This window comes from Harpia harpyja, chromosome 15 (assembly GCF_026419915.1).
Source record: "Harpia harpyja isolate bHarHar1 chromosome 15, bHarHar1 primary haplotype, whole genome shotgun sequence".
Classification (NCBI taxonomy): Eukaryota; Metazoa; Chordata; class Aves; order Accipitriformes; family Accipitridae; genus Harpia; species Harpia harpyja.
In genome coordinates, this window is record NC_068954.1 from 6,630,707 (window position 1) to 6,650,003 (window position 19,297).

The window sequence follows — 19,297 nt, forward strand, 5'->3', positions numbered from 1 at the left end:
CTGTTTATTCTTTGCAAGTTTATTTTTTAATGATAGAAATAACATATCTACAAATTTGGGACTTCTAAAGTTGATCTTTATTCCAGACCTGCACCATTATTTTTCCTCTAATGTTTCATTCTTGTCATCCATAAATTACTTTTAATTGTTGCAGGCCTAGAGATGACATTTGTGGGTAAGTCAGATTAACAGGCAGAATTACAATATTTATTAAACTATTGATATAAACCTATAGTAGCAGCACACAGCTCAACATAAGAGACTGTTCTGCTTAACTCTGCTTCATTGACAGAGATATTGCAGCTTGTACCATGTTCTGTGATGCTGCGCATAGTTTGCTACTGATTTTTGAACTTGGTTGTCTAAAACTATCTCGGACACGTGTGCTGAACCGCAGTCAGTTTGGGCTGCAGACTACCATACCCTTAATGAAATTCAGAATGAAGACAACTGGGGAAAATATATTGAGTTCTTTGCACCAAAACTGTGCATTCAGACACCTAAAAGCAGAAGCAGCTTCAGATTAGACTCAAGTCACCCAGCTTTCTGTCTTACTCTTTCACCAGTACCATAAATTTATTAAGCGCAGGGATTTCCAGATTAGCCAAAAACAGAACAACCTCCGCTGAGAAATCCACTCTTTACGCCTGTGAGTTGGCAGTAAGGTTAGAAGCTGATACAGAAAAGCTGAGATCTCTTACCAGCACATTCTTTTCCAAGTTCTATTAAATTATTTGCCCACTTTTTAAATTGCATTTATAGCAGCCCCCATCAGCAGTAATCACAAGCTAAGATCCAGAACCAGGACAGAAACATATCCCAGCACTAAAGAGTTTACAAACCAAGACTATACTGATCAACAGAAATGGATGAGGTAGTACAAGGCAGCAAATGAATCAATATGGTTTATCATGATAATCAATTATTTTGCACACCAGACACTTGATCACTGTCAAGTTTTTTCATAAACCATAGGAAAACACTTTTTAGAAAGAATCTGAAGTTAACATTTTTGTGCATGTTTAGAGGAACTTTTATTTATATATTTGAATATCATATATGTGTGATACCATAGAAAAAAGCCATAAAGATGCCTGATTGAAGTTCTAAGCAGGCAGCAATGGAAAAATCATGTCACCAGAAAACTGAGAAGTTAGTAAGTGGTTATCAAAGAGCTGGAAGGAAACACTGAAAGCAAAGACGAGTCATGTATATCTGAGCCTAATGAAAGTTTTAGCAGTAATGGACCAACAGGACAAAAAACCATAACGAACATTTGAAAAAGGAAAATACCAAGAATTGGACAATGCTGATCACTAAGGTCTAGAAAGGCATCCGAAGTGAAAGCGATGCCTGGCCTGAATGTGGTTTCGTAGCAGCGACAGAAAAAAGATCTTACAATGCAGAGCTCCACTGGATAGTTCCATAATTTATTTACTTTTTTCATTTTTAAAACTGTCGCCTATCAATTTCAATAGCCTATCTCCTTAATCTTCTTATGAAAACCTGGTACATGGTGTACGAACTGACCTGTTCCACTTCATGATCATTCTTGCACTTCTACTATTCATCTCCTTTCAAAACAGAATCATTGCAATTTTTCCACTCCATCTGAGTAAGAAAATGTTACTGAGATCACAATTACTTTAATTTCATGTTTCTTCTTGCCTATTGCTAAGCATAACCCATTTTTTTCCCCTTAAAATCCAGTCTAGCTCAGTAGGGTATTTTAGTGAGCTCTTTACAGAGCCAACCTAGTTGGTTTTTCTTCTCAGAAATTAAATTTAATTCACCAAACTCGCAAGAAAAAATAAAGCCATATTTCATGCATATTTTAAAGTATCATGTTTAATAAACAGAAATTGATAGAGACAGACATGTACTTCAGCATACTCAAAGAACCTACTCTTTCAGTAGGTTCTCCAGATCACAAGCTGCTACTAATCACAGCTTTTGTACCAACACGTGCACAGGAAAGCTGCTCTCTTGTTGGCGGGTGCTAAGCTAGAAGATTTGTGGATCACATATATACCTTAAAGCTTCACCTGAAAGTTAAAGGCTAGACAATATATGGAACATTAATACTCACCAATACAAGCAGATCTTTTTTCAAGTAAAACATTTGGTGCTGAGGACCTGACATCAACAGTATACCTGTTTCAAGAGAGATTATTTTAAGCTAGCTCTAGTATGCCCCAAGGACTGGTACCTAGCAGCAGCACAGCAGAAGCAAGCCTGGAGGCATCCTCTGTTTTAGGTTCATCTGAAGGGAATCCACATGCGGAGTGCTCTGCCATGTGAGCCAAAGCACAGAAAGTGGATGACCATTTCAGAAGAAAATTACCTGAACTAGAATGTTAATGTAAGTGCGTCCAAAACTATATAACTCTATTGCCATCCCCTACCAATTTTACATTGGGCTTAATACCACAACCACTAATTCTGAGAATGGAGAAAGAGTTTTGAACAGTCATTCAGAAGTTTCTCAATTTGTTTCAGGTCTTTCCCATAGTAACAATTATGCATGGAATTAAATAGGCACTATTCACTATATGTGAATATTTCAGGGGAGTGAATTTAAGAACAATTGAGACCCACTTGTATATCTAGGGTGAGTATGGAAATACCGAGTTTTTACAGTTACATGTAAAGCCATCGAACAGGTTCTAGAACTCAGAATAATACTGATTAAACATAACGCCAGGTGGTATTGTTGCTTCTTAAGAACCAAAGTAATCCCATAGCATTGTTGCCTCAAGCCTTCAAAAGACTGATTAACAAATAAGAAGGCAGTGATAGTTTAAAGAAAAAAAAAACCAAAACATGAGAAGTTTGATATGTTTGCTATTCAAGGGCTGTTTAGATTATGTGTACTCAGGGTAAAGCTTATCTAGTTTAAGATTCTGCTTACAATAGAGGATGCTTAAGGAGTGTTTGGATAATAGTCAAGGCACCAGATAACGGACATTTCAGGGTCACAGACTTGCTAATAAAGGACCTTCATCCTCCTTGGCATTGAGCAACGAGGGGTTGCCAAGAGAAACAAAGATCCTGGTGTCCTCAGATGACACACGCCCACAGAAGGACAAAAGGAGGAGGGGGATTCTTCCCCAAACGACCCCCAAAGACCACCAGAGACCCCGCGCAGGCGTAGAAGACTCTGGGATGATTGCTCAAGAGAACACCATGTCATGCTTGCTCAGCATAATGAATATGCAATAGTTAGGTGGAACATATGCATTAGGCGTGGTGTTTTAACTAGAGTGTGTAAGTATGGACTGAAAACCTCAGTAGGGGTGCTCGATTTGTGGAAATCTTCCACCTTGCACCTTGCGCAGAATAAAGCAACGTCTCCTCTCTAAACGTACTTTGTGTGTTTCGGGAGTTACTTTCTGATGAGGTAACAGCATCACTAGACTCTGATGATTAACACTTCATGATCATGTCTTACACTTGAATCAGCAATCCCCTCCAAAAAGACAAGAAGTTTCCAAAACCAGAAAGAAAATAAGTCATGTTGTTCCAGCCAGGGACAATCTCGTGTTCTGGATTTGTACAGTGCCTGGGATAACACAGTCCTAGTCTACAACCTTTACTCCTATGTGTGGAGTTTTTGTTTTTCTAGAGCGTTACCATAGTTATAGCTGTGTTTCAGCTCGATACGTATAAATAGTACCACAGATTTAAGACTTTTCAAGCTCAACTGTCAAGTCATTAAAACAACTTGTGCAAAATCTTGACCCTCCTTTTACAAGCAAACAACTACTGATTTAGCCTTAGGGAAACTTCACTGTATCTAGACCTTACAGTAACATCAGCCACATCATAACCAAAAATACTAGCTAAATTCAAAAGCACGTGTGAACGTTTTTTGCTCACTGGATAAAGCTTGTGTTCATTATAACTAGTAATAGAGGGATTATTTCTGCAACAGCTCTGCTTGCAGATGCAAACCATTTCAAGGTGCTGTAGAAATCAAGAACAATAAAAAGAAACCCTACATCAATGACCTTTTGACTCTTGAATGGACCACCATAAATAGATTCACATTATGTCTGACTCAAATGTTTTTAATGATGTGCATCTTTATTGACCTCATTCAGACCACTACACAAGTCAAAAGTATTTAAAACCAAGCTCCCTTATATACCTGTCACTAGGAACACACTCTTACAAATATAATCCTATTTTTTAACAGAATTATAAAAGTTAAATACTTTTAAAAACCCATAAAAATTTAGTAACATAAGAGAGAGCCCTGAAAAAAAGCCCAGGAAAAAAGGCAGTTCTTCCAGTTTTTCTGTCTGCAGCAGAAGATAAGAAAGGCCAACCAGATCCATTCTTCAAGAGCAAAGCTAGCTCCTCCAGAAAGGTCTTTCATAAAGACATTAAAAGAAAGAGGAATACTGAAGAGTAAGTAGGGTTCAGCTCAGCCATAGAAGGGAAAAAGAACGTGTAATTTTTTTTTTAGTTATGACAGTGAGCATTGTCTCATGCTAAAGTAGATTACCCCCAAAAGGATGGAAGTAACAGATAAATCCAGCCCAACACATCACATCAAGGGAATCTGGGCCAATAACTGGGAACTGAGGGGAGGAGTTATCCTCGTCTCTAACTACGTTGCAGTTTACGGTCTGTGTATGTTGAAGGGTGAAAGGCTGGCACTTTCAGGACACAATTCAGAGAGAGATGTCTGAAGCTGAGGGAAATGTGAAAGCAAATGAGATAAAAATACATTACCCGATGCTATGAGCTAACATCGCCATGCTAGATGAATTCACTATTACCTGGAAATAATATTCCCACTCATCATTCCCAAACAGAATGGCCACCAAATGTTACCCTGTTAAATTATGCCCCTTTTAACAATGCTGTGAGAATTTTAACTCTTATGTATACCCTTTTTAATGATGAAAAAGCCTGAGATTCCGTTAATGTCCATTAGCAAACTTCTCCAAGAACAGAGTCAACAGCTGAAACGAGAATGAGTTAAGCCTGAGGAAGCCTATCTGTACCAACTTACTCTTTCCTCGGTTCTAAATTACTATCAAAACTTCATGAACTTTCAGAGGCTATTGAACACAGCAATATCGAAGATATAAAAGAGAACATCTAGAGCACCTTCGAACCCCCCAAAGATGATAAATAGATGAATTATACATCAATATCTTTTAGATAGAAACTTTAACTGGTATTTACAATAAATAAGGAACAATGAACTATCTGTCTTCCCAAGATGAGTTTGACCCCCAAGCTAAAGTTTCTACAAATTCTAAATTGGCAACAATTGTAGCAAAAAAGGACTCCAATTCACCCTTTCTTATACCAAATAATCATTCCTATGGTTTGAAGATTTTTAAAGACAGAATTTTGGCCAGAGAAAAAAAGAAAATGGAAGTTTAACTGAACTTAGAATAACCGTAAATCAATAAGTTTCTCATACGTGCAGAACTCTAGAGCTTGAAAAATCCCTAGCTGAACCACACCTTGGCTGGCCTTGATTTTTGGAAAGGTAACTTTTCTGTATTATAAGTGATATTTTGCTTTTTTGTACGTAATAACTTTGTTAGTCATGCTTATGGATCTCAGAATCGGAGGGTCCAAGAGTCAGAAAATAAAACAAATCATAAACATTATGAAGGATTTCTCCCTCCTTTAATACAGATAATATCAAGCAACTCGAAGACCCGCATACGATAACGTGAGAATACTTCAGTGACTGAATAAATGACTAAGTCATTTAGCCAACATCATTTTGCTGTCTTGCTTAGCTACATACAAGTTTCAGCTCTGAGTCAGAATTGTTCAATTACTTTTAACATGGCATTATCATTCATAGTCCTTAGCTTCCAAGTATATGCGGGGAAGTGTGAGGGGGTGGAAATCATCAGTGCATGTGTCTTCTGTCTACTGGAAATGGTTACAAATCCTTCTCTGTGCCAGATCCACACAGAATAACTGTTACGGTTCCAGACTACAGAACCCTCTCTCTCATAAAATGAACTGCCGCAGTTCAGAAGTCAGGATGTCCTCAATTCATTTGGTGAACAGATGACCACCCACAGAATACATAACACACACATATGAATCCCTGATAACAGAAGAGGATCATAACCCTGCAGTGTAAGCTAAATTTATTTGCAGTCTGTCTACACAGTATCATAGATAAATTGCATAGGTTTCAGTTTTAAGAGAACTAAACATAGATCTCCACATCCTGGTATATACATTGCCATTATAGGGGACAGATTTGGGACTTTATTTCATTGCTTCAGCACGGATAGCTAGTGCAATGTGAGCTGCCTTAGGGTATCCAAGACACATGCACAGGGTCGACAAACGTGATAAAGGACCTCTGGAAGACCCTTCTCTTCTGAACCATCAGCCAGAGGCCCTGACAGATGCTCCAAGATAATTAAATTAGCACTAAGCACCTGTATTTGGGCAACTGAATACTTCTTGTTCAATACACTCAACGGACTCTAGAGTGGGATTTTGCTGACCAGTCACATGATGCGTATTTTAAGCTGGGCTGAATTGGTCTCTAACCTCCACTGATTGCTAACTAGATTTCCAGCAACTACAACAGAAACTTAAACATATAGTGCATATGTACAAGCTGATGTTCAAATTTAAGTGTTGACCTTGAACTGAATCTTACACATATTGTTACCACTGTGCCTCAATTTCTTCAACAGCAAGAGAGAAATAGTGATACCTACTGTGTAGGTGTACGGCAATGTTAATGAGCATGTGTAAAACAGATTTTCCAGGCAAATTTCTAATCGATACATTTTTGTTATCTTTAATTTTATAAAAATGATAGAATGACCAAAGACTACAAAACAGATGAAGCACCTACATGTATTTACTCTTGCAGGACTTGAAAACAGGATTAAAACCAGGTCATACATGGATTCTATAAGAAACTGACACACACACAGGATGCCAGGCCAATGCTCCAAGAGCTGCAAGAAACTGAGATCTCAGGCACCTTCTCAGTTAGCATTGGGAAGATGGAGGTACTCATAGGCTGGCACAGGAACAAGATGGTGAAGAGATGGATTCAATTCTTGACAGAACTACCTATGTGACCTTGGATGAAAAACATGCAGGAACGCACATTAAGGGCTCAGAGCCCTTGTGTTTTATTAGGATTTTAAGTGTAAACTGAGCAGGACAGGTACTCTCCATTACTAGATGTTATTTAATGGATTATGCCGGTTGGGATAGGCCTGTAATACTCCTGCCTAAAAATGTGATTTACAGTTATCCATGAACTCTGTTAACAGTTTCAAAATGTATTTTTAAATCATTTCCATTTACCCTTACTTTTCTCAGACTAGCAAGGGTATTTAACACGCCTGTATGTTTTCCTTGTCATGTGAGGTGCTTCATCACAGCAAAATGCCCTTGAAAGAAGAGCCTGGAATACCAATGCTTACTGCTGTGAGAGACCAACCTTATCTCTCAACTGCAGCTCTGCACAGGACACACAGGTGAGAGATTTAATGGCTGTGCTGGGAGAAAACAGTGCTTACTGCCAAGCCAGCAAAAGCAGTCCAGTTCAAGGGGGGGGGGGGGGGGGGGGAGTGAACCGTCAAACAGCATGCAGTCAGACAGCAAATAATGAAGCAATGAATAACAGATTTCTTAAAGTAATTGCTATTTTATCCTGATATTATAGGGTGGGTATTTATTTTGCTGCAACACTTTAAACCAGATAGTCTCTTCTCCTGTTAATCCCCTGATCCAACTGTAGACAAAAAAATGTGTTGATAATTAAAATTTACCATATACAAGTATCTATTCTTGTCTTCATTATAGACAGAAGAGTCTTCCATTTTGATAAATTCTCTGCTATTATTTTTTTATTTATGTTCAAAGAACAGATGGAGATTAGATTATATGGGACGCAAAAGTCAGATATAAAGCTTCTCCAGTGGCTCTAAAGTGAAATGTGAAATCTGTTGAGGAAGTTGTGGGTTTTTTTCCCTAGAGCATATAACTAATGATGGGGCGGGGGGGGGGGGGGAAATCCAAGTAATTCTAAAATATTAGTGAAATTATAATATATTTATAAAATGGTTTTAATCGAAGTCCCTCCCCACAAGGCTGATTTCATGATTTCACAAACAGAAGAAAGAGACCACGATGGCCCATTTAAGAGCCTGTACCTTACATGAGGATAGAAGAGATCAGATTTAGTTTCCCCTTTTTCCTCCCACTAAAAACCAGACTTATTTTCCAGCCAGAACTTGAGAAATAGTCTTCCACTGACTCAGCCCAGGAAAGGACCAGAACCAGTCTTCCATTCTTCTGTTTTGTACTCTCAGTTTACTCAATATTTCAGTAGTTTTTATAAAGTGTCATACAGCTCTAAACAGATATTAACAAAATAAAAAAAAAATTAAAACAGAGCTAGTTCCCATAGTCATCTCACACGTGAAGTATCAGTACAGTGGTTTCAGATTATGCATTTTTAATACAGTTCTAAATCATTTAGTCACTCTATTTTGGTTCACTCTAATAAAAGGGCATTACAATGCATTGTCAATATTAAATTGACAGTAATTAAGTAGCAGATACATTAAAAAAATACAAGTGAGTGACAGAAAATTGATCTTATTTCAAAGCGATTTATCTATATTTAAACAATCAGCTTCCTTCTGAAACATGGAGCTGCAAACAATGAACCCAAATGTATGCTATTACACAAAACAAAACATTTTCTATTAGAAGAACATTTCAATACAAAAATTCTAAGTCATTCTAGTTTTGATAATCTTCAAGAAAAAAAAACCTCAAGTATTTTGGATTCAAGTCATCCAGATCCATGGGAAGTCTTCTCTGCACTAGATATTCTGGCCAAATTAGAGGTACCACTAAAATGCCTAGCATAGAGAAAGCCTCTATATCTACCAGTGCAGATTTTTCCCACTTTCAAACAATGGTATCAGCCATACTTGCAATTGAGGCAGCAGTTCTGTGTGCGCCATACAAAGTCTATGATAGATGTAAACTGTCTTAAGACCTTAGGTATACATGTTATTCCTCACCACCTTACTTTGTAAAGCCTTTTAATCACATAGAAAAGCCTAGACAACAGTGACTTTTCAAGGGTTCTTTTCAAAGGCAGGAGGGGGATAACCCAAATATTGGCTCCAACTAGCCTAGAGCAGTTCAGCTGTTACTTTAGCTTTTGGGTTTTGTTTGTTTTGGCTTTTTTCATTTAAGTAACTTGGTTTTAATCAAGAATCCCTGTGAAAACTTGAAAAACCAGAAACAACTGTTCTATGAAGTTCTATGAAGTTTCTTGTTTTCTTGGAAACATGACACTCTCTCAGCCTCAGATTTTTATGTATTTATTTATTTTATAGCTTCTTACGGTCTTCCGGTTGCTACATCATAAGCAAACCCAGTTTATGAACTTGTTTGACTTTGGGAATGTGCTGGTTAACTTTTTGAAGATTTCAGATTAAGTGGCTACACACATTTGGATCTAGGACTAATTCCTAAACTGTACCTGCAGTTAGACCAGTAAACTAAGTCTGCCAGGAATACTCTAAGCATAGTTTTGAGACCAACTAGCACACAACAGTCCACATCTGTGCTGGTACTGTTGGCCTACAAAACAAGAAATCTGTCTTCAACCTGCCCACAGGGAATGTCTCAACTGCTGTGAAGCCCTACCTTGCCCAGGAACTGCTAGAAGAAAACACTACTTAGCACAGCTAGATTCAGGCCAGTCTAACAATTTACTAGCCACATTTACATAGACAAGCATGCTTGAACTTACTGTTGTAGATGCCATTTTTAAGACTTCTTAGTTGCCCCCACTCCCAGCCAGACTTTTAACAGTCAAAGATAGCTTGCAGAGCCAAATGGACCTGTTTAATCACTATTTTTTTAAAAAAACTATGTTAAAACATTCAAATCACAAAGGTGAAAAAAAAATTGCTAGTTCTCAGAAAATGCTACATAAAAATGCCACAAAGTCATAACTTCAATCCCAAATCAACTACTTTTGACTTCTGCACATCAAGACACAAAGGTGCAGGTCCATTAATCTGATGTGGAGTTGTTCTCTATAGTGCAGTCCATCTGTAATTTTGTCCAAGCTAGATTTAAACGTCCAAGTGAAGAGTCTCTCTTTAACAAAGACTGTAGTTATAATCATCTGTTAGGACAATATGCATTTACCTGCTACTCAATTCTGCATTTCTAATCATCAACACTTGTGCCCCAGTTATTTTGCACTCTGAATTTTGCTCACAACCTTATCACAGCTTACTTCACCTCATAATCAAGCAATGTATATTTAGTTATTTTTATATTTCTTCACAAGTAAGCTCTTCAAATTATCTGAGAATATTTATTGATGATTTAACTTTAATCTGCTAATTATTTTTGTAATCTGTTACCAAGAATTCAAGGTAATATTCTGTTCTAGTTATATGAATCAATTAATAGAACAGTTATGGATACAGCTCTGATACAGAATCTACAGCTTTCCCTTATACAGGGAATTAAAGTTTATCACATAGCTATAGATCACTTAATTTTCTCTTTAGTCAGTTAAATTAGAACAATGCAAAGAAGCTATGAAGAGGGAGAATGCCAGCACTGAAATATACAAAAATAAAAAAATTTGAACCACTAAGAGTTAATGCAACAGCCTCGAATTTCATATAAAGCACAGGATTCCAGCTGAGAGGGGGGGAAGTCTTCCTAAAAAAACCAAAACACTCCTCTCCACCCTATGCCCTTTGATGTCAGGCGCTTTGTACTGACACTTACTGTAAAATATGAAGTTGAGATTATATTAGTTTGAAGGTCACTATTTGTTTCGAAGCTTTCCTCTGTAAAGGAATCTTTTTCCTTGCAGCATAAAGCAAGTAGGACTTACGGTAAAAAGGCAGTTTGCTCATTGTTGAAAAGACAAGAAATACAAGTATTAATTCGTAATTCAATATGTAACTTTAAAATACTATATATAAATTTTAGCCATAAGCTGAGTTTTTACAGTCAGAACTTCATACTCACCCTTCCAAGTTAAGATGGACAAGCAAAATTCTACTTCAGTTCACCTGAGATCACCAATTATATTACAATTTTCTCAGGCCACAGAGATAAAATTAGGCTCAAATATTACAACACATAGCAAGAAGCATCTTGGGTGTACTACCTGCTCTCAAAGAAGTACTTGGAACTACATTCTTTTATTTCCTGGCACTGTTTTCATCAACTTGAACAAGAAGAAATCCATGCTCCAAAATGCACATAACAGAGGAAGGTCACAACTCTTTAATTAGCTCATAAAGACTGCTAAAAAGTATTCTTACTTTGGATGATATCAAGTGATAGCAAGCACTTCTCACAGAAAGGATATGTTCTGCAGCTAATACAGCTTTATTCCCACTCTAAATTGCTAAGCATATCTCAAGCATGTTTATGTTTCTATCACAAAAGGAAGTAATTGAAGACAGTCACAAGCCAAGAAACATTCCTTGAAGATAACTGAATTATAACTTGAACAAAAAATAATTTCTTATCTTTTGGACAGAGCAAGCGAAAGAGTTATATATTTCCTGTTCTGTCAATGTTCTTCTAGCATCTTAAAATATTATTGTAATGTCTGGTTGCTATTTACAAAATATTTTACATACACCAAAGAATGCAGCCATATTTCTGAAGGGACATGTACCAGACCATATACAGTAAGCAGATTTTTAAAAGAACAAATTCCCCAGCAAAACAATTCCTATATCAGGTTGCAGACTGTTGCAGCGTAGAGGTCTGCCCCATATTAGATTGCCCTAAGAGAAGGCCATTGGAGTCTTTAAGGCATCACATTCACTGTAGTGATGGCCATAGTATAAAAAATTTGCACATAAAAGATTAAAAGAGCATCTTGCTAACTACCAAAAGACACTCCCATCAGTCTACCATCTGGCTATGCGCCAGGAAGCACAGTGGTCATGAAATAGAGGCAAGGTATAGTCACAGAGTCTTACCCTTATCCTACCTTAGCAGCAACATAAAACATCAGGGACTAAAAAGACATTCATTCATAAAGATACATATTCTGACATCCATAAAAATAGTCCCAACTTTCTGCCTTGTTCCTGTAAAGATACAAGAGAGAAGGTGGATGACAGACAGAAAAGTTTCTATATTAAGATCCACTTATATGTGGGCCTAGCTACAAAACTGTAAAATAAGTGTTCAAAAGCTACTAAATATCATAGGAACATAGAGTGGTTGGAAGTCCAACCCCCCTGCAGCAAGTAGGGACATCTTCAACTAGATCAGGTTGCTCAGAGCCCCATCCAACCTGATCTTGGATGTCTCCAGGGATGGGGCAAATATCTGATGGTATTTTGAAAACACATAGATAACAAAAGCTTTTCTGGAACAGAGAGTAGTTACCAAGTACACAAACATGCTACAAAGAATCTTCAAGGCACTGAGAGTTTTCAAAATGGCAGATAACAGAGAACCAAAACCAAGCTCCTTTCTTTCCACTATCTCATACCTTCTCCATTTATGACTGCACAGAATCTGCTGCAACCCAGGAAGCCACTAAAAATGGCTGAACTGGAAAAAGAGACTCCTGTGTCCCCTCTAGTTTTCTAACCACTTCATCTTGTCTCTTACTTTACTTTTGAGATCTCACTATTTGAGTGCTTTCTTGTTTTACTGCATTATTTACAAATTCTAATAAAAAACATCTGAAACTTTCACCTCAAATCAAAGGCGGGGGGGTTAGGTCAACCTCAAATTTGATGAATTTGGGGTTCTGTCACCAAGTCATAAAACCACATGACTGGACAGGAATAAATACAGCTTTCTTAAACATAGGTAGAAGTGCGGTAGGCAAGCACAAGCTTACACAACTTAAAGAGATTTTTGGAAGAGGTTTTGAAAGAGACCATTGCAAACCATACATTCAAATGCTAAAAAAGGCAGCAAAAGTTTAAAGTTAGTCTCTTTTTGAGAGAGAATCTCTAATAGATTTTGTCTAGCATATTTTATTTCAGATAAATAAATGGGGCATCACATATAATAAATCACCTGATACAGTACTGGACAGCAAATTGTTTGTTAATGCAGAGAAGACAAGACTGGTATAAGAACTGCTAAGTGTACAAGAGGATAGCACTACCTTCAGTGCCAACAGAGGAAGTACCAGACCAGGGGAAGGCTATTAATACCAATTCTATTGAAATGGATTATTAGCAGTAATTTTATCTGGCATATTAATGACAACCCACGCACGACCCACGACAACCTATGCAACAGGCAGGCACTCATGACTGCCAATGGCTTAAGTCTTCAAAGCACAGAAAGATCAAGATTGGGACTACAAGTTTATCACAGACCAGCAGCACGGGTAAGGTAACATAATTAGCATTTGGAAAAAGCCAACGCAATCCCAGGTTTCAGCAGCAGAATACTTCCATGTAAAGAAAGACAAATTAATATGTCACTTCACAACACCTCAGCTCAATACTCAGTACAGTTTAAAGAAGAGAGAGATAAAATGATGGTGGCATAGCAAATGAATACACATTTATCATTAAATAACAAGCTCCAAGATGTGTGTGGAAATGCTAACAGGACAGCACGAGTGGCATTGCTGTTGCAAAGAAAGGGACAAGAGTAATTTGAAAGATTTTTAAGTTAAGTATGGGAGGGAAGAAATGCAGAGCAGAGCGCGCAATAAACTTGAAATGGAACTGTAAAATAGTGGCATAAATACCTAGGAGTGTCAGTGCTGGAGAGAAGAAAAAAGAAGCCTGAGCATGCTCCTATTTCATACCATTTTGCATCATCCACTACATCAGAATCATGGTCACAATGATTCATAAGGAAGACGCTTAACAGCAATGTTGAATAATGAAATAGCATGGGAGAAAGTGTGGGAGTCATGAAACTCAAGCACATGGTCAGCTCAGCTAAGAGATTATTACAGCTGATACATTCTTTCAGCCATAGAAGTAGGGGGAAAGAATAGTTCTTAAAGTTGGAGCTTGCCCAGCATAGATAAAATTAGATTGATTGTCTGGGTCTGTCACCTGGAATCAGGGCAAAGATATTGTGACATATTCAGCATAAAAGAACAAAAAAGACATCAGAAAAGGAACAGCAGTTTGGTTTCAGTCATTCAAGTTTTTACATTGTCAGCAAAGCACAAGTGTCCATTAAAACAGGCCAACTGGATTTAAGGAGCCAGAGAAGAACTCAGAAGCTGAATCACCTCCAGCTTTTGTGCTGATGACTGAATTCAGATGAAAAAAAGGAATGATCCAAGGCAACTTAAAGAGGGTTCCTACCAAAAGAGACAATGAAGCACAGAGCAACAATGGGTTATGTCTCATCAGTAAATTGGGACTAAAGTATCAAATCCAAGTCTAACCGGAGCTCATTAATAACCTAAGCTAAGAACATACTGGAAGCTATTTTACTTCCACAAAGCCCAATTTTAATTTGGGTAAAAATTCAAGAAGTGCCAGTCGAACAAGTGCCCAAATTTGTGCAATAAAATTATTCTAATGACTGTTAAATCAGTACAAGCAATTGATCATTTTAAATTAATCATTGTAGACCAGTTAATTTAAGTGTGGGCAAACAGGAACCAGCAGTCTGGTCTTAGCACACCAACATTCCTGAATCCACCAAGAAAATTCTACTTCATACAGAGCTTTTATGGGAATGCTTTATAAGAACAGTCTTAAGTTGTGACTTTTTATATAAGAGAAAGACAAGTAAGAATCAGGGAAGGCAAGTCTGGAGATCATTTAGTCCAACCTCCTGCTCTGTGCAGGGTCAAACTAGAGCAGGTTGCTCAGCATCATGCCCAGTTAGGTTTTCAATATTTCCAAAGATAAAGAATATACAGTCTCTCTAGGCAAGCTATGCTAGCACTTGACCACCTTACAATAAAAAAAATTTTTTTATTATTATAAACTTTTTAAAAAAAATATTTAAATGAAGTTTCTTTTTTTTTTTTTTTCCTTCACTTTGTGCCCACCACTTCTTTTCTTTTCACTGAACATCACAGAGGAGTCTGGCTTCAACTTCTTCACACACACCCCCCCATCAGGTATTTATACACACTGATAAAATACCCCTGAGCCTTCTATTCTCCAGGCCGAACTGTCCCAGCTCTCCCAGCCTCTCCTTACATGATGCTCAAGTCTCTGAATCACCTTCATGGTCCTTTGCTGGACTCTCTCCAGTATGTCTGTCTGTCTGGTACTGGGGAGCCCAGAACTCTAGTTCTAGAACAAAGCACTCAGATTGGTCTCACCAGGGCTGAGTAGAGGGAAAGGATCACCTCCCTCAACCTGCTGCCACCACTCTTCTGAATACTGCCCAGAATGTCTTTGACCTTCTTCACTACCAGCATGCACTGCTGGCTCATGTTCCACTTGGCAGAAATGGCCCTGAAGCCCTGGTGGACACCAAGCCACTTCCTAGCCAGTCAGTCCCCAACATAGCCTGGCACATAGGGCTGTTCCTCTCTGGGGGCAGGACTTGGTATTTCTCTTTGCTGAACCTCATGAGGGTCCTGTTGGCCCATTTCTCCAGCCTGTTGAGGTCCCTCTTAGTGGCAGCACACCCATCTGGTCTGTCAGCCACTCCTCCTGATTTTGTATTGTCTTCAAAACTTGCTGAGTGCACTCACTCCCATCATCCAAGTCATTAATGAAGATGCTACACACTAGTGGCCCTAGTAGCAAGCCCTGGGGTGCACCACCAATGACTGACCTCCAGCTGGACTTTGTGCTGCTGATCACAACCCTTTTAGCCCAGCAGTCGAGCCACTTTTTTAATCCACTTCACTGTCTACTCATCTAGTACCTACTTCATTAGTTTGTGTACGAGGATGTTACAGGGGACAGTGTCAAAAGCCTTATTAATAAAAGTCAGAATAAACAACATCTGCTCTCCCCTCATCCATTGAGCTAGTCACTTCATTGCAGATCACCATCAGGTTGGTCAAACATGCCTTCCCACATAGTTTACACTATAACTTAAGGAATGAACCAAACCCCATTTTTAACCTTTCCCCCCCATTTGTTACCTTTCTGTCCCTTCTGCTTTTTATTCTGTCTCTCCATGTCTGAAATTCAACTAAGCATACCCTACCACAATATAACTTATTTGCAGGTGGCTGTTCAGTTGCTCCACAACACTGATATGCACAGAGCAGAATATAATCCATAGTAATGGGATATTCATTTGTGTACCAAAACTATGTTTTTCTTCTAAAATGTTCCAGAGAGTTTACATGACTAAGAATCATGCTAATATGGCCCCAGGCATTCTTTATTATTCCGTTTTAAGTCTCCCCAAGCAGGTGAGAAAAACTCAACTTCAATACCTTTCACATACACAACAGTATTTTATGGGTACATCTATATTTGCATTTAGTTCAGATCAGGATTGTGCTTTTGAAGCAAGCCGCCTGACAACCCCCACCTATCACACTTTGTTCTACACCAGTGATCAGGCTGAGTGTGCAAATTGGGTTTCTTTGGACAAAACTGAAGTGCAAGAGGCATTCCAGGAGCATAATGAGCATGTTCAGTCCAGAGCACTTAAACTAAACTAAAAAGTAGTCTGAAATACCACATCCCCACACACATAACACACACACAATTATTTTCCTCTACAGACCCGCTCCTGCTTTGCTATCGTGCTCTCTAACGCAGACACAGCCAGTGAACACCTTCAAGATCTCAGTCCAGAGACAGCTTCATTTCGCAGAGGTTGTCAGAAAGTAAGAACTTAAGCACACAGAACTTAACCACTATATGGAAAAAAATTAAAATTTATCAACAATGCAAAAAAGATTAGGTTGGTGTCAGAATGATACTAACCATATTCCATCTCTTCACAGTCATGCAGGAAGAAATGTGAAGAATGATATCTTCCGATCTGTAATAACAACAATGCACAAAAGGGCCAGGAAGCAGTCCAAATAAAATCATGATTTTAAGAGGCCTCCAACCAACCATGCTCCATCTATGGCAGTTTATATGCAAGGAAGCTCTACATTTGCCAATTAGACAACAAAAAGGCTGATACCAGACATATCTAGTGAATCAGTTTTCTTCAGCAGATTTGCCAGTGTTCACATGTAAAGATTAAATGCTTTACAAAACCAATAGTAAGAGAACCACAGCACAAAAAAAATTACTGACTTTGCTAAATGATCTTCAAAAGTCAAAAAGCAGAAGAATACCCGTGTACATAACACCGCATTACTTTCCAGGATACACCAATGAAGTGCTGTATGTCTTATAGGACAGTAGAACAATCTAGGTTGGAAAGGACCTCTGGAGGTCATTTAGTGTAACCTCCTACTCAAGGCAGGGAAAGCTTCCAAGTTACATCAGATTGCTGAGAGCCTTGTTCAGTCAAGTTCCAAAAAGTCTGCAAGGATAGAGATTTCTCAGCCTCCTTCAGCAGCTCAATTCAGTACTTACCCACTGTGACAACTGTTTTTCCTTATATCCAGTCAGAATTTCCCACGTCACAACTTATATTTGCTGCCTTCTGCCCTTTCATTGTGCAACTGCAAGAAGAGTCTGGCTATCTCTTCTCTACACTCATTCAGTGGTAGAGGACAACTAGATCCCTCCTGAGTCTTAGTCTTCTCCTCAGGCTGAACAGACCCAGGCCCCACAGACAGCCTCTCCACGTGTTATGTGCTCCTTCATCACTCCTCTTCAGACCCCCTCCAGTTTGTCTACATCCTTTTTGTATAGGGGAGCCCATAAAAGGACACACTATTCCAGATGTTGCTTCACAAGTAAATAAGATAAATCACCTCCTTCAGCCTGATGGCTCTGCTCCTGCTGACGTAGCACATTGCGCAGTTATCTGTGACTGAAGACTAGAATTTGAACATTTGAAAATACAGAAGTCTCACAGTGAGGAAATAGAAATGAAATGCAGTTGGAAGCAAATCTACCACTGTCTACTGCATCCTCACAGATAGAAGTGTTACCCCTTAGAAGTGTTACCCCTTGGGTGGCCTTCCATTCAGCAATAAACTGGTTTCCTGCACTGCAGGAAACTCAACACGTTGCCTCCTGGTTCCCTGGGAAGTCTCTTTCCAATATCCCTGCAGTTTGTGTTTCTGCTCCCAGCTCTTCCCAAAACTCCATTGCACTGCAGGTTTCTTCCTCTCCTAACCTTTCTTCCCTCCTACTTTGCATTCTGGAAGCCTCTCTTTCCCAGTGCCCAGCTGCCTCCAAGGAAGAAATAACACTTCTGACTGTTCAGCAGCTCAGGTTTCAGGGTCCAGTAAGTAGCTCACAGAAGGCAAACTAAGCTTTTTCTGTAGGCCAGTCCCAGCCATTAAAAAACAAAACAAAACCACACATACAACAAATAACATGCTAATACTAAGCATTCAAATATAATGCAAATATCACCTGTTTCATAAGCACTTTAAAGAGCTTTGAGTAAGACCGACTTATCAAAATCCTTACCCAATGATCTCATTTGTAAGCTGAGGAAGTATGGGCTACATGAACAGACTGTTAAAATGGGCTGAAAACTTGCTGAACTGACAGGCTGAAACGCTAAGAATCAAGTACTCAGCATCCATTTGACAACAAGTAACAAGCAGAATATCATAAGGGTCAGTATCAGGGCAGATACTGTTCAGTATCTTCTTAAGCACTCTGGACAACAATACAAATTGCAAATGATAGTAAAATAGGTAGTAAAATAAGGGGTAAAGCCTTAAGTTGCAGCTTGGGAGGTCCTGATTGGACACGAGAGAAAAATTTTTTCACTTGAAGGGTAACAAAGCACAGATGCCATCTACCCAGAGTTGAGGAGTTTCATGGAGGTTTTCAAGAGCTGATGAAAGAAGTCAAACCTGACCTTATCTAGTGTTGGCAACAGTCCTAACTTTGAGTGAGAGGCTGGACCAAATGGCCTCCAGAGAACTGTTCCAACCAATGTCTCTGATTCTGTGAAGATACAGTGCAGGAACTTAATTGGTCAGGACAGCAATGATAATTTGGGGAACACTCCTGAGGAAAAAAAAAAAAGCATATATTGGTCCACTAAGTGGATGCACCAAATAAAATGCTTGTCATTCTGCTCAGGTAAATGGATACTTGTTACCACACTCAAACTCAAAAAGGAATTTGTTAGTTTCAGACCTTCTCATTACAGGTTTTTCATTATTATTTGCATGAGGAAAACCAGAGAGGTCTGCTTGCTTGTAGACTCAAAAAACCCTCATATAGAGAAAAGTCAAATT

The 19,297-nt window shown here is 38.6% G+C and overlaps 1 protein-coding gene across 1 annotated transcript in view; it reads right to left on the minus strand.

The window, feature by feature from the left end:
- Positions 1-19,297, minus strand: part of RCAN2 (regulator of calcineurin 2) — a 92,828-nt gene that overhangs the window by 44,303 nt on the left and 29,228 nt on the right. The window lies entirely within an intron of this gene.